The sequence below is a fragment of the Octopus bimaculoides genome, chromosome 19 (assembly GCF_046866305.1).
Source record: "Octopus bimaculoides isolate indiv1 chromosome 19, ASM4686630v1, whole genome shotgun sequence".
NCBI lineage: Eukaryota > Metazoa > Mollusca > Cephalopoda > Octopoda > Octopodidae > Octopus > Octopus bimaculoides.
In genome coordinates this window covers 47,462,012-47,470,214 of record NC_142946.1, presented here as the reverse complement: position 1 = coordinate 47,470,214, position 8,203 = coordinate 47,462,012, and positions in this window count along the sequence as shown.

Below are 8,203 nucleotides of genomic sequence, written 5' to 3'. Positions count from 1 at the left end.
TATATATATATATATATATATATATATATGCCACATAGCCACGCCTAGGCCTATGTAGATTTTAAAATTTTACTTCCTGGATGGTTCAATGTTGAAATGATGTCCGACTTTTATTAAGAGGCAGACAACTGGCTGGGGGAAAAAGTCTCTGTCTGTCTGTCTCTCTATCACTCTCACTCTCTCTATTTTCTCTTTATTTTTAAAATGTAAATGTCTAAATAAAATATATTGTCCCCATCATTTACATTTGTTTGAAATAATTCATTGAATTATTTCTGCGTGTTATTTTAAACTGCAAAATTAGACGGAAATGTTCGTTTTAAATCTAAAAGAAATATGAGCCCCAAGACAGAATGTTAATTTCTCGGACGATGTAAAATTGATTGTAATGAGTTCTTTCTTTTGGAGCCCCAATTAAGATGGATTAGTCATATTATCATAATCAAGGATAACAAATTTCTAAAAGTCTTTGTGTATAACTAGCTTCATGGTTTTAAGAAGAAGCACGTGAAAACTATGGATAAGGTACAAGGATAAGCTTAAAGCTAACCAGAAAACATTTGAAAAACAAAACAAAACTGCATTGAATTGCAAATGGCGGCTAACTTGCAATGTATGTATATATATATATATATATATATATATATATATATATATATAAATATATATATACATACATACATACATGCGTAACATGTATATATATATATATATATATATATACGTACATACATGCACATATATATACATACATACGTACATGCATACATAATACATACATACATAAATGATTTGTTTATGGTGATCAAATGTTAGAGTTCGCATAAGCTCACTCGCTCCATCAAATCAACATTACCTGTACACCGCATTGGTGGATAAAAATTCTCTATTTATAGGTTAAGGCTACCACTAGTTTCATGTTAAGGGAGAAACCCCTTAACAATTGTCAAAGCCTGCTACATGAAATATCGGTATTCGACTCCACCTTGGATTAAATCACTAAATTTTGTCCGCTTAAGACGGGACGCACGTTTTTTTTCTTTTCTTCTGGAAATTTAAATGGGATAAATAAATAAATAAATAAATAATAACAAATGGTTGAGCAACTCTGTTTAAAGTGTTATGTGACACAGTTTGTCATAATTATATTATTGGATAAATATGTCATAATTATATTATTGGATAAATAAATAAAAGTGATTCGCATATATTTCCAAGTCACTAATTTAAAAAAAAATTTTTTTTAACATAAACTTGTTTGTAGAACATTCAACTTGTGAAATCTATTTTGTTTTTATGTTCCTGTAGTATATAGGACTCGGATTTGAAATACAAAGTTGCAAAACATACAGGCTGAACTTCGTTAGACATGAAACACTGTCATATTTTTATTTACCGCGTTTAATACACACATTTAAAGAAAAGCAGCTCTTTGCCACACGACTACCACCATCACCACCACAACTACCACCATCACCACCACAACTACCACCATCACCACCACAACTACTGTAGTCATTATACTGAGCATTTTATCACAATAGGCGATAGTCCTACATACGTACAAGCGTGTCAACAACAGGGCGGGAATGTTATCCAGAGGTTCTCACCATCCTATCTAAAAACCACGCACCACTTAAAGAGACTCTTAATGAGTTCATTATGAGAGTTGAAGTTTGAGTGACGACTAATTTGTAATGAGTGATTGTCGGTTAATCACTTGAAGCATCAACAAGAGACTTTAATCGTTCGGAAACCATTGAAGGAAACCAACGCCTTGTAATTTCAATGACAGTTTATATATATAAAGAGAGAGAGAGAGAGAGAGGAGAGAGAGAGGGGAAGGAAAGAGAGGGGAGAGGAGAGGCAGAGAGAAGGGAGAGGGAGAAGAAGAAGGGAAATTGGGTGTGTGTTATTTGTTTCAAATGACAACAGATGTTTCAAATAAGAGATCTATTTCGCAGCCAGGAGAGTCCGGTTTCGATTACAAAGCTCGTCATCATTGACCAGGGTTTCTCAACCATTAAAAAAAATCTATGGAACCCCTTTAATTACTATTTTATTCTGGTGGATCCCCATAGCCATTCGATGTCTGTAGAAACATCTTTCAAAATTCCTATTTTGTTTTTCACACATTTTCTGTAGAGAATACACTTGGTTGTGCTCAAGAGATTTGAACTTGAACAGGTAGAGGAGTAAATGTAAGGACAAGCAAGTTATATATATATATATATATATATATATATATATATATATATATAGAGAGAGAGAGAGAGAGAGAGAGAGAGGGAGGGAGGGAGAGAGAGAGAGAGAGAGAGAGAGAATTACAACTAAGCTTTTTAAAACCGAGTGGCAGACATCTTTCGCTGTAAGTTTACATTCTACATTAATGTGTTTCGTGCTAATTATTTCACCATCCTAAATATCTATCCCAGTCCTTTTCCATTTAACATGCACAATAACTGTCCAAACCCTTCTATAGAACTTAGTCCATTATACATAATTACTAGTGCATGACCCCCCCACCCCACCCTGAAGAAGTAATATTTTGTGTCACTAAAATATGGGTACACATTCAACAAAGAATTAAGTAAAACAATATTGGAAGAGAATAAGTAAACATTTAATAACACAAAATACGTCTTAGTTTTTCACTGTTTTTATTTCTATATTCAACATTATACACAACGAACAGCAGACAGAAGAAAATTTAACGTTCAAACAATGTCGATGTAGGTAACATTTTTATGTGAATTTAATATTTTCATAATTGGGCTTAATACGGACGAGCCTGGTGAGGTGTAAAGGACTAACTGACATCTCTTACTGGTATTCTGTGCGTCTGTGTGTAAAGATCAGTTGTGTTTTGCATGCTTGCCTTATCTTTACCCTTAACTTAGAAACGGAGAAAGACATTGTGCTAGTTATAAAAAAATAAGCCATTTGGGGCTAGAAATATTGCGGAAAAACGTGAGGCAATCTTTCGTTAAAAGCAGCAAACTTGCTTACTGTTAGATTATCCGTGCATATGTAAGTCTGCGGTGTGCATCACGTCTCTTACTTTCTTTTATACATGTGTGTTATGCGAAATCACTGATGAGCCCGAGTGACGTTGATGACCTGGAGTCGCCTCTGGTATGTATGTATGTATGTATGTATGTATGTATGTTCTTCTCTTTCACTTTTTAATCGAGAGTAAACTCTGACTGGTCACCTTCTTGGCGGTAACATTGCGAAGGAAAGTATCTTGTTTTAACCATCACCCTTTAAACCTTAAGAACTCAGAGATTAAAGCAGCTCAAGACCTTCCAGCCGTGATTATCATGCCTTGACACTAGACATGTGTATCTAGGATTACATCAGTGCTGTTATAAATATGGACACATACGTTGCCCCCGGGGGTGTCGGGTGTCTAGAAGCCCAATTCTGACCGATGTATGTTTTGGTTCGTTGTCAATAAATAAATATTATAAGACTCGGTTCATTGATTTAGCCGGGGCGGTGAAGGGGCATATAATGCTGCTAAGATGGCCCTTGTCTACATAATCTATTGCATCCTTTTCCGTTTTTAAAAAGAGCTTTAGGTGTAATTTAGCTTCTATTTCTAACAGATCGTCCGACTATGTTGAAGCCTTAACCTTTGTCTCTTTCACGAAAAGAAACAATTAAACTTATTGCATAACAATGCTTTTATCTGAAAGTAAATCGGTGAAGTCTCAGGTATTTCAATGTGTGACAACAAGGATTAATATAACTTATACGTTAAAATTCCATTCGACAAGCCCCGAGGTGCATAACATATATAATAGTAGATACGTCTGCTTCACAGACAGGTCACAAATTTCAAACTGGGCAAGGATTTTATTCCATTCCTACCCCGCCATCCGAACTATTACCTATCGTGACTTCACCACAGAAAACGTTGTATGAATAAAGCTTTAAAAAAAGAAAATAACGGTGTGAGGTCTGAATATTCAGATATTCTTTTATATTTTACTTTTATTTGTTTCAGTCACTTGACTGCGGCCATGCTGGAGCACTGCCTTTAGTCGAGCAAATCGACCCCAACGACTTATTCTTTGTAAGCCTAGTACTTATTCCATCGGTTCTCCGTTGCCGAACCGCTACGTTACGGGGACGTAAACACACCAGCATCGGTTGTCAATAAACAACAAAGCATTTATTCAAAGACTAATATTAATTTAATTCGATCAAGACAATGACGGGCAGCAACTCCTGTCATTCTTCGGTTTTGTTAAACCTCCTTAGTTACGCACTGCGTTCAGCATACGTGCCAAAGTAAAGTTCACAATATCTTGATTTATTTCTAAACGGTGTCAACCAACTCGTGTTTATGTTCTTTCGTTAATCTTGAAGAATTCCCAGATGAATTTTATCAGTGGCTGCATTGTTCTGCGGGATGGTGATGACAGCTGAATTCGGGCCCCGCCGTCGTCGTCTTTATAATTCATTTTCCTTTAAACTCGACAACAGTACACTACAGTGTGTGTGTGTGTGTGTGTGTGTGTGTGTGTGTGTGTGTGTGTGTGTGTGTGTGTGTGTGTGTGTGTGTGTGTGTGTGTATCTACGCGCATGAGAATGTGTGAGTGTGTTTGTGTGTATATATATATGTGTGTGTGTATAAGCATGTATGTATGTATGTATGAATATATATATATGTGTGTGTATACACGTATGTTTGTGTATGAGCAGAGAGAGGGAGAAAGAGAGACAAGGAGAGAGACGAGGGAAAGACGAAGAGAGAGAGGAGGAAGAGACAGGGAGAGAGAGGGGGAGGGAGAGATGGGTGGGAGAGAGGAGGGAGAGACGGGGGAGAGAGAGAGGGAGGGAGGGAGAGATAGAGAACGTGAGAGTGAATAATTTGATGCCAATATTCTTCGAAGCAATTTTTGGAATTCACAGAATTTTGAGCATTTCAAACTATAAAATATACATCTTAAAGCAGGCCATTCATAGATCTCCGCTAATCAAAACCTACTTCCAAGTCAGGTTAAATAACATCGTTTACTCACAGTAATACTTGTTCAAACAAGCACTCATATTTATGATAAAACGATTCGGTATTTTCTGTAGACGGATTGTCTAAATATAGAGAAAAACCGACACGTCCAGGCATGGCTGTCTGGTTAAGAAATACGCTTCGCAATGACGTATTTCTCAGTTCGATTTCACTGCGCAGCACTTTAGGTAAATGTCTTACACCGTAACCTGGGATCAAGCAAAACCTTGGTTGATCCAAGGTATATGGTGCAAGACCCAAGGTTATTGCGAATAAAGTTTGGTAAACGGAAACTGCGGAAACTCGTTGGCTGTACATGCACACATTTTTAGAAATTTTTTTACCTTAATTACCAGTTCGGACCTGTCCTTGTTATGCATCAGAATTGAAAAAAAAAAGAAGATAAAAACTCTAGATTTTTCTCACTTCATTTTACCAATGTTTCACTTGTTTTTTTAATCTACTACAAATTCTTCTTTATATTGACTTAGTGTCAAATATCTTGGGAATTATTCATTTTATTGGCATCAAAACTTAAGAAAATAGATCAGTTAAGAGATTCTAACAGTGAAGCCATGTAAAAGCACGGTTTCTATTATTGCTTGAAAGAAGCTAATTTTATGCTCTCTCTCTCTCTCTCTCTCTCTCTCTCTCTCTCTCTTAGGATTTGATCTCCAAACAGCATCCGTCTTAAAGCAGGCTGATCCTTCTCACACGCTTGTATCAACCCAGGAGTCCAGATATAAGAAATTATCAACTTTTTCGTATCTATTTATATATATATATCTATTGTGTCTTTGTTTGTATGTAAGCTAATCTGTAAAGTACAATGCCCAACTTGCAATAAAAATATGGACTCTAACAAAGGAATTGAAAAGAAAACTAGATGAGACGTGTACAAGACTTCCGAGAGCATCGCTTGACATCAAATGGCAGTCCCATATAATGAATCTGAGTCTTTATGGTAATCTTTTTAAGAGCTACATCCACCAAGACTGAGATTTTGTGGACACTGCTTTCGTAGTAAGGATGAAATAGTGAGATAGATGTGAGAATCAATACTCGGAAAACGGCCTAAGGGTCGTCTTGCCAGGTCATATATCGATCAACTGGGTGAAAACTCTGGTCTACTGAAAAGCGACCCACCAAAAGCAGTGCAGGAGAGAGACAAGCGGTTGACACTGTTCGTCTGCAAACGACGCATTACACTTTCAGCGTACCTTTTAGAATAGAATTTTGAAACTTTAGCCATTGTTATTTTCATCTAATTTTCAAAGATTTTTTTTTTAGAATTATTTACTTTGTTGTATCTGAATTCACTGAAATGTTTCAGTGAAGAGATCTGACATTTGCTGAAATTGATCGCTCTCAACCATCAATCATGTATTTTCACTGATCTCAAACCTGTTAAAATCCTGGAATTTTGTTTTATTCCATCCAAGCTAACGTAAAATTTCTCATTAATAACTATGAACAGCTTAAGGAGGAATGAAATAAAATAACATTTATTTATTTATTTGAATAGTTCATCGATTATTAAAACAGTAATGGAGCAAAAAATAGCCGAAAACAAGATAACAGTTCAACATTATCTGTTGTTATTAGGAACAGCACCCCACCACAAAAAAAACCCCAAAAAAAACCGTTCAAGATTATGAATTAGTCCAGGTGTTAAGATTAGAAATTTTATTTTACTTCCTGATTTCAAAATATTTTTTCATTTAGATAAAACTTAAGGTATAATTTCTTTACAATTATCAGAGGGAAACGTATTATAAAAAAGGACTTCCTCGTCCTATTTATAATACGTATTTTAGACATAAGCCACCATTTCAAAGAGACAAAAGACGAGTGATTCAAATCTGGTATATGACAAGTAGTTGATATATCGGTTGTGGGGTTAATGAAAAAGGTACAGTTAACTTTTGTTGAATCTGTTATACAAACGGTGAGTCATCGAAGTAGATATAAAAAAACACAACAGTTGAACAAAATAAAAAATCCCGGCCCACACGTAGACAAATACGATTGTCTGGTTTACCCATTAGGTAAACACACTTCATTTAAAATTGCTTTTGCACACGCTTCTCTTACTATTTATATATTGTTTAATAATATGAATAAGCACACTTACAGTCTGACAAACACACACGTTAATATATGTATGTATGCGTGTAGATATATTCATTCATACATACAAGTATATATATATATATATATATATACACATACACACACACACACATATTTATATACACACGCACGCAAACATACACATACAGAGTGCGATGGGTAAATTGTCGCCATTGTGCGCATTGTTTTTGATTTTGTCAACTACACAGTATAATAGGGTCAGTTGGGCACTGTCTGTGAGAAAAAACAGCACCATGACGCAATTCACTCTACCAGAAATTTGAAAATAACATGCTGTATTGCTTGGCATTCGCGCCGGAAGCTCCAATACGAACATTTCAGAGTGTTTAGGTGTCAATCTGAGGACATGTACCGAGAGTCATAAAGATCAAACATCCAGTCAACATCACGGTGTTTGAAGTGATCGATAGCGATGGTGACGTTATGCCTCCATTCATCTTCCCACACGGCCTCAGACTCAACATGGAGTACCTGGAGAAGGTAGAGCTGCCCTGGGCCAAGAGCGTGGCTGCTGGAAGACCCTATGTCTGGCAACAAGACTGAGCACCATACCACACAAGTCATGGCTGTCAGACAACTTCTGTGACCACATCATCCCTAACATCTGGCCACTTAACTCCCTGGACTGCAGCCCCCTTGATTATTATGTATGGGGTACAGTTGAGCGAGAGACCAACAAAACCCCTTTTAACATCAAAGATGAACTGAAGGCAAGGGTTATGGCAGCATTCACCAGCTTAAAGAAGGAGACCGTCCAGAAGAGTTGGAGAAGTCGTCTGGAGGCCGTGGTTGAAGCCAATGGCGATTTTATAGAATAAATTAACTCTTTAGTATTTCAAGATATTTTGATGTAATTTTGGTAAATATATCTGTTAAAATGAGATGTCTGTGTTATTTTAATTTTTGCGTAATTTTGACGACAGTTTATTTACCGCACCCTGTATATATATATATACTCACACACACATATATATACATATACATATATACATACATGCATACATACATATATATATATATGTACATATA